General features: G+C 45.4%; 1 non-coding gene across 1 annotated transcript; it reads left to right on the forward strand.

The window, feature by feature from the left end:
- The first annotated feature begins 474 nt into the window (after nt 1–474).
- Trnar-ucu (transfer RNA arginine (anticodon UCU)) lies at nt 475–547 on the forward strand. Its single transcript has one exon. It is a non-coding gene; the product is annotated as a tRNA-Arg (tRNA).
- Nucleotides 548–8,774: the final 8,227 nt, after the last annotated feature.

Consider the following 8,774-nt stretch of genomic DNA (forward strand, 5'->3'; position numbering starts at 1 on the left):
TAATTCCTCCACCCACACCTGTCCCTTCCCTCCCCCATGTAGTGACAGCCGCAAACACGCAACACGCGGCTGGCCACTCCGTCAAGCGCGAATAACAAAGCCAATTAATGAGGTTACCGGGGGCGCGGAACACTGGCCGCTCTCAGAAGTCAGGTGGGAATCGACACTAATTTTCCTGGGAATGCGGTGGCGGGGTATGCGCTTGTTTGGCCGCATTTGTTACCGGCTGCTGTGAAGGTGCCAGTCTGATTTTTTTTATGCTTTTCTGATTATATGCGTACCAGTTTGAATTTTGGTGTATGTATTTACTAGCATCTTGTATCTTCATCATTCCGTCTTTGCCCGTCTTTCGCGCACGTCCGTTACACAAGTTGTACTTCGTTCTTGGCAAAGTCTCCGTCCCGACTTCCTTGTAAACATCTCTCTCGCTTTCTCATTTTATGATGTTGGCTTTGAAAATAATATTACATAACAGTCCTCATGGCGCAGTGGATAGCGCGCTGGATTTCTAATCCAGAGGCCGCGGGTTCGAATCCTGCTGGGGATAAGTAATGTCTATTTTGGCGGAAATCATGGAAAAATCCAAGAATCGATAGAAAACTCAATATTGATGAGGAATAGACATGGAACATTAAATCAATAAAGAATAATTATCAACAAATGCTGTTTTGGTACCGCAGACAGTAGATTACCAAAACAATCCCAGAGAAGCATGAACGCAGATGGCAATGATGAAATGGCAGATGAAATGCGGCGTAAAAACAATCTCATGATTCGTGACCTCCAGACAGCCCGTCTCTGTCCGGTGCTCTGTCGGTACGTCCTATCTCTGCATGTCTGTTTGTCTGTCTGTCTCACATTCTGAAAGCCTGTATGTCTGTGTCTTCACCGCTGATTGTTCCTTTCCCTCTGTTTGTCTGTATGCCCTCTTTGCCTGCCTGCCTATCTGTCCATTTTTGTGTCTGCCTTCACGTAAGTCTGTCTATGCCCATTGTTTACCCATCTCTTTGTCTGTGTCCTTCTCTGTGTGTCTGTGCCTTCCGATTGTCTGTCTTTCCTTATCCATATTGATATGTGTGTGTGTGTGTGTGTGTGTGTGTGTGTGTGTGTGTGTGTGTGTGTGTGTGTGCAGAAATCCAACCACCCTCACACGTCCTTCCTTTCCTTTCCCACTCTCCACATTGGCCGCGGAAGACAGGCAACTAACTTAACTAAGCCAGTTCGCTAAGCCATCCCGTCCCCCTTTGTCTGTGTGTAATGAGGCGACCGTTACCACCCTCTCCCGGGGCCTGTGATAGCCACTGCGACACTCCTCTCAACACCAACCTCTCAAGGGCGCCGCCATACACCCACACACACACACACACACACACACACACAGAGAGGCAAGCATAACAAGAGAAATAACAAACGCACCCTTTCCTTTTTTCTCTTTCTCTCTCTCTCTCTCTCTCACTCACTCTTTCTGTCTCAGTTGCGGTGGCGGCGGCGTCGAGGTATGCAAATAAAGAGCGACTCGAAAGAGAGAGTGTAGGGAGCCCTCGTCTCAAGCCCCCCAAGCCCCATGAAGTGCCCCTGAAGTCCCCTCCACCACCCTCCACTATGTAACAACTTTCAACGGTTCTCAATTCATGGCCGGACGGAGGCGGACAAAAGAATCGGCCACATATCAAGACGCTGAAACATTAGCGACTAAGAGAGGGAGGGAGGGAGGCAGGGAGAGACGAAGGAAGGAAGGGTGCGTGGGAGAGAAAGGGTGAGGAGGACGAATGGAGGGAAGTATGGAATGAAAGGAGATAAAGTTAGGAAAGAAAAAGATATAAAATGTGGAAAGAAAAGGGGGATATTAAAGGGTACTGGCAAGTGAGAATAATAATAATGGATGAGGGTATGGCGAGGATGAGAGGGAAGGTGAGCCAGAAGATTGTAATAAGGAAAAATGGAAGCAGAGATGAAAGGGAGAGTGAAATAATTATTTCAAGGAAGAATATGATGAAGGAAAAGACGCAGTGATGATGGGGAAGAGAGAAGGAGAGAAGCGAGAATGTAGGTTTGTTTTAAGTCAGATGCAAGTTCGAGATGGTTCTTGAAACGACTCTCTTATAACGGAGGCAAGAGTCGACACATGTAAATTTCTCGAGTCCAGCAAAGCTCAAAACACCAGCGGCTCGAGGCATGAATCCTTAACGTGCGACTACACCCTATCAGTCGGACTTCCTGCTACTCGGGTCAGGCCATTTTCTAAGCAGCCATTCTCTGGTCGTGCACCGCCACCTGCTGCCCCCAGGCTGCCACGGCCGCCCGTCCACTGTGCTTTACGAAGCATTCTTTAATGCCGCGGCGCCTCATCCTGAAGAAGACAAAAGAACTCAAGTTTTGGGTTAGGAAGTTATTCCTTCTTATTTTTATTCAATACTGTTAGTCATAAATATTTGTTAACTATTTGACTGTAGTGGCATTTCTAATGTTAATGAAAGTCTTGTGCAAATTTTGTCTGCAATTTCAAAAGGCGACACTCACAGTACTTAATATTTTTTTGTTTTTTTCTAGTGAATGTATTTTGATCTTCATAAATTAAAAGTGTCTATAGTTACTGAAATTTAACAATAACTATAGCAAACGGTGAGAGTTAATGATACATTTTCATATATCCTTATAGTGCCTGTTAATACTTTTTAATACTTATAATGCAAAATATGTTTGGCTATCACGCGAGGGAAGGGGTTCGCTCAACACTACTGTTGCTCTTCGTTCATTTATTGATTGAATGAAACCCGGCCAATATATCTTAGACTGACCACAACCCGTGAGTTAGCCGTTGTCTTCCTACTAATATACCCAGCGCAATCTTTCGTATGCATTCTTGGTGCTGAGCCACGCAATCTTTGAAGGTATAGAGCAACAACGCAAGAAGTGTAACATTGACTTTTGTACTGTGGTTTCAAATGGGGTGCAGGAAAGCCTCGTTGTTATTTAGGTTCTCATTCATAAGCCATTAAGGGGAGGAAGGGAGGACGAGTGCCTTCAACCGCCCGGTGCAGCGGCGCCCCTCCAGGCTGCGTTTTGTCTGGGAGTAATTGTTGTCAAGACCAAGTCTGAGCACGATTGTTTCACGGCTGATCTGTGGCGGAGGGTGGGGACAGGGGCGCGGCCAGGATGGGAACGGGTCGGGGCGGACAAAACAAGGCTGGGAACAAAATCAAATTGAAGTGGTCGCCACAATCGGCTTCATATTAACCCGGACTTTGGCGCGACGGTGTTGCCAACCTTGGGGCACACACACACACACACACACACACACACACACACACGTCGCCCTTCGTCCCCTGCCACGCCTCATCTGGGTAGGAGAACACCGTCGGGTACCAACAAGACTGCCATGCTGCGTCTTCCTGTCAGGTTGAGGAGTTTGTCACTTTTCGCCTACAGAGTTAACTTCGAATTATCTAAGTGCGTGCATTTCTCACTTAAAAAAAAAAAAAATGTTCACGATGCCAAAAGAAATAGATAATTATGAGGAAAATATAAACTGACATGAGCTGTGGCGCCGTAACAAGATCAGAGGGCACCGGCGGGAGTTGAGAAAGAAGAAGTACTGCTTCCTTCACCAAGAAAATGCTGTGAGTCAGGACAGAACTTTCACAACTTCGTCCTACTATTCCCATTTATTATTATATTCGTCACTACAATAACCTAGAATAATTTTTTTTTTTATGAGCATTGAGACACCTAAACATACTCAGGATATGTGATAGTATTTCCTGGTGTGCCTAGATTCCATACTCCTAGATTCCCTACTCATGTATTCCAGAACACTGCCTGGACCGAGCTGCCATGCACCCTGCACCCTCTCTCTCTTCTGTGCATTCCAAACCAGATACTTCTGACGCAGATGACAGAGGAGCCACAGAAACTTAATACAAACCTAACAACCAACATGAGAGAATACACGCCTAACAACCCACAGGAGAGAATACACGCCTAACAACCCACAGGAGAGAATGCACGCCTCACAACCCACATGAGAGAATACACGCCTAACAACTCACAGGAGAGAATACACGCCTAACAACCCACAGGAGAGAACACACGCTTAACAACCCACAGGAGCGAATGCATGCCTCACAACCCACAGAGGTGTACCAGATCTCTTTTTCACTTGTTCGCACTTAGCCAGCCATCTTAAACTTGATAAGAAAGAATGGCATGACAAAGGAGTGATCTAGAAGTGCACTGTTACTATTACTGAGGAGGGTGTCAGTGTTCAGTCATACATTTCAAAAGGAAATACCAACTCTTGTCCTGTAACATTATTTATATTACAGTTACTAGCACATTAGTTTGAGTGGTATTATAATATCAAATATATATAGCTCAAAGAAGATATTTGAGTACACTGCATATAATCTACATCATCCATTGAGGGTCAGATACTAAGATTTTCATCAAATAAGAAAAACAAGCCAGACAAAAAGCTGATATGGATCATGTATAATAACACAGAGACAAGGAAAAACAAAACAAAATTTTCAGTAGTCTCGCATGAAGAACAGAATTAGTGTAGTCTTGCAATCTCATTCTTTAGAGGAGCTTGTTCACCTCCAGACTGAGCAGTGACAACACCGCAGGCCCTGCCGCACACACCCACTGGTCCTTCTGGTTGAAACCTTTCTCAAACCAACACTTAGACATCTTTAGCAAATATACCAAAAATATGACTCAGAAATACGTATTTAAAAAAAAATACATTATTAATGACGTAAGACTATTTCACTTCAGTTCCATCATCCAATATTAACAAGAAATATTATTAAATGTAATAATCTTTTAAGGAATTATGTGAGCATATATGAAATACAGTAATAGTCACCTCTAAATGCTGCATACTGTTTCGTTTTTTTTTATTCCTTCCTATAAGAATGTAAATAGACATCTCCAGAATTAAACTGACCGACACCTCCAAAAATTTCTTTGTCGCAGCAATTAAAACAGACCTTTTTCACACTTGTGTGCTGTTGGCCAGCATCCTTCATACATAAGAAAATAAATAAAAAAAATGTAATAACATGGTTTTGTTATGAAAATATATCATTATTCTGCTCATTTAATGGAAAAACATAAGTTACTCGTACTATTTCACATGGGAAATAACTTCCCATCATTTATACTCCCTGACTCACTGGTGCACCACGACCCGCTTCCTGAAGACTGAAAGACGACTCTTCCGCGTGACCATCACGTCTCCCTCGTTTTCCGCAATCCAGTTTGATCACAAAGCCTGCCACGACTCCCCGGCCTGCCACTCACGCCAGGCGGCAGCTCCTTCCCCATCTCCCTCACTGCTCAAAGCCAAAAAATTGCTGTTAAAAAAATGAAGGGAAAGTGAATAGTGAAAATACCGACCTGCAAGTGGCTGTCACCGGCCGCCCCAAGATGACTGGTGACGGGGCGGCCCAGAGTGACGGGACCAATAACGTGCTTTATTACTTCTTGCTTTTTCTTTACCTCTTCTTTTTCTTCGTTCACCTTTTCATTTGACTTCCTTTACTTCCCCCTCCTTCCATTTCCAGTCTTAATTTTTCTCCTCTTCTTTCATTTCCTCTTCTCATCCTCTTTTTTTTTTTTTTCTTCTCCCCTCTTCCTCTCTTTCCCTACACCCACCCATCCGACTCGTCTATCCATTTCCATTACTCAAAACATTATTTTCTTCCTTCTTCCTCAGCGTACTTTTCTCTAAACATTTTTTCTTTTACTTCTTTACTTTCCTTCACTTCCTTCCCTGCTTCTTCTTTTGTCCCTATCCCTCCCTCCCACCCTCCCTTCTCCAAAGCGGGCCGGCGACTCTTCAGCGTCAGGAGTCGTGGGAAGCCACAACACAAACTTCCAAAAAATGTCCTGCCTTTGTCCGTCTGACCCTGGGACGGGAACCCGCGAGGAGCACACCGCCTGCCGCCCTGGGGATTACGGTGTGTGTGTGTGTGTGTGTGTGTGTGTGTGTGTGTGTGTGTGTGTGTGTGTGTGTGTGTGTGTGTTTATATGCATGTATTCTAGCACGTGAAGAAAAACCGTTCCGCAATGAAGGAGAATAATAATATAGAGAGGCTTGCGAGGCCCAGCGAGGGTTGGCGGCGAGTGGCGGGAGAAGTTAAGAGATTTGAGGGGCGGCGGGTAATGGGTATGAGTGCACGTTAGGGCGCAGCGGTGCAGCGAGGCGAGGCTACTAGTCTTGTGAAGCCTATCAGTCATGTTTAGTTTAATGTACCTTCATCAGACTTCATAAATTGGGTATCATGCTCGAAACATAAACAAGAGGAAGCTTTCTGCCTCTTATCGAACTCAAACCGGAGAGGAGAGGGCTGGTTAGGCAGTAATGGCAACAGTGGCGACTCCCAGTGGCACAAAAAAAGGAGAGGTGGTCACCAGGGCCGCCACCTGTGTCCCGTGAATGAGGGTCCGACGCTCTCGACTCCTCAAGCATCAAGTGGCCCTTCAGAGGTACTAGACACCCCTCTCCCCATCCCTCCACCGGCCCGGGCACTGTTGTAGGATCTGGCTTAGTGACCCTCGTGGCAGGGCGAACTTTGGTTGCTCCTCCTCTTTTCCTTCCGGGGAGGAAACAAGAAGGAACTTACAACTTAGGACTTTCCAAGAAGCAACACAAACTTTCAAAAGAGTTGAGTTGGTGTGTTTCTTGGTGCGGCGCCAGAGTCCTGTCGCTTTGTGCTCCTCTTCTTATGTTTGTCCCTATGTTTTTTTTTCCGTCAACTGTTATTTTTAAAACCACGAAACTGTCGATTTAAATATGAACTAAACCAAGCTGTTTCTTCATACACATTTGTATAATTAAATTCCTCCCAAAATGACAAGAACAATGTTATGCTCTTTTGTTGTTTTGTAACGTATAATATATGATTTAACAAATGACGCTTTGAATCAGTTTCTCTCTCTCTCTCTCTCTCTCTCTCTCTCTCTCTCTCTCTCTCTCTCTCTCTCTCTCTCTCTCTCTCTCTCTCTCTCTCTCTCTCTCTCTCTCTCTCACTCTTTTACTTAAACTTTCTTAGCAAATTTATTCCAAAAATTCTCGTCTTCTTCATTCACCTTAGTCATTTTTCGCTTTTAATTCCTATTTCACCAAAACGCGCAGATTCTTGGTTGCTTTGTACAATCCAAAGCCTCCCGTGCAGTGTTTGCTCATAACTCCGTATAAGGCTTCATAAATGCAGGCGGAGGACTCTTAGCACAGGCTAGGCTAGGGTGCACTTGGTGGAAGCTCACGGCTCAAAGCGATAAGCCAACGTCTTCAAGGGCTTTTGATGGAGTGTGTTTGGGGTGGGAGGGGGGCGGAAGGGAGGAAGGGAGGGTGAGGGACTTTATGCGCGTCTTTTTTCATCCTTGGTTGAAGCTTCAGAGGGACTTGTTAGCGGCTTCACGGCGGGCGGGGAGAAAGCCGAGAGGGGCGGCTGTGTTGGGGGCGAGGCGTCGACGGGCGGGCCATACAGACCAGCCTCCCTCAATAGCAACTCCGTGAATGGGTCGGGGTCGTCTTACGGGGATCCTCTGTCGTCTCTCCCGACTGAATGACTACTGGAGGCAAGGCGAGGCAACGGGGAGAAAGGGAGGGATGGGAGGGAGAGGAGGAGGAGGGAAGGAGGGGAGAGGAGCCATCTTAGGGTCGGGTGTCGCGTGAGTCAGTGAGTGCAAGAAGAGTTCCCTTCACTAAAAAAGACCAGAAAAAAAGCTCTTATCGTTCTTATTTTGCTTTTTTGTGCGTGTCGTCAGATGGACCGTAAACGTCTTGGCGCTGGTAAGCTGCGTTGGGGGTCGAGTGGAAATGCCTTGGCGTTGTTGGCGGCTGAGGACAAAATGCCGTTAAGTTGTGTTGACAGATAAGAGGGAAAGATTCCGCCGTTTAGCGGTGATGGCTGGCGGCAGAGTGGATGGCTGCCGGTTGTGTGTGTGTGTGTGTGTGTGTGTGTGTGTGTGTGTGTGTGTGTGTGTGTGTGTGTGTGAGAGAGAGAGAGAGAGAGAGAGAGAGAGAGAGAGAGAGAGAGAGAGAGAGAGAGAGAGAGAGAGAGAGAGAGAGAGAGAGAGAGCCAAAACTATAATTATATCCTTGTAAAGCTGTTTGATTTCATTACACTTCACTGCCAAAAGTATAAATAAAAAAATAAATAAATAGCTACGGTCTAAAAAAAAAACAGGTAAATAAATTAGTTAGTAAATAAAGTAGAGTGTATAATCTACAGCTGTAACATTTGTGCCAGACGTTATAAAAAAAATCTCCCATGGATCAGAGAGTGAGAATGACAAAAGTTAAAGAAATTTGACTTTTACTTCACTTTATCCCCGCAATTAAGTACATTAACTTCCTCTTCTCTTCGCTACAGGTAAGTCAGTACAAGCCGATTAACTTACCTCAAGTGAAAAAAAAAAAAAAAAATGGTGGTATAAAAACAGGAAAAATATACGTAGCTTGTCATCACGTCTATACCCGAGACCAGTAATTAACTCATCCTACGCTCTCTCTCTCTCTCTCTCTCTCTCTCTCTCTCTCTCTCTCATCCTCATCTCCCCTACAGTGACCTGACCTGACCTGGATAAGTCGGTATTTGGGTCAGGCGTTCCTCCCCGTGGCGTCTGTACATCAACACGCGGCCAAATAACGAGTCTTGGGCCACGTAATGAAGCCCATTTGTGAGCCGCGCTGATGTGCATTGATTGGCAGACTGACAATGACGCGGGAATCGATTGTAAACACAGGATTAGGCGCAGGG

The sequence above is a fragment of the Scylla paramamosain genome, chromosome 15, assembly GCF_035594125.1.
Source record: "Scylla paramamosain isolate STU-SP2022 chromosome 15, ASM3559412v1, whole genome shotgun sequence".
Taxonomy (NCBI): domain Eukaryota; kingdom Metazoa; phylum Arthropoda; class Malacostraca; order Decapoda; family Portunidae; genus Scylla; species Scylla paramamosain.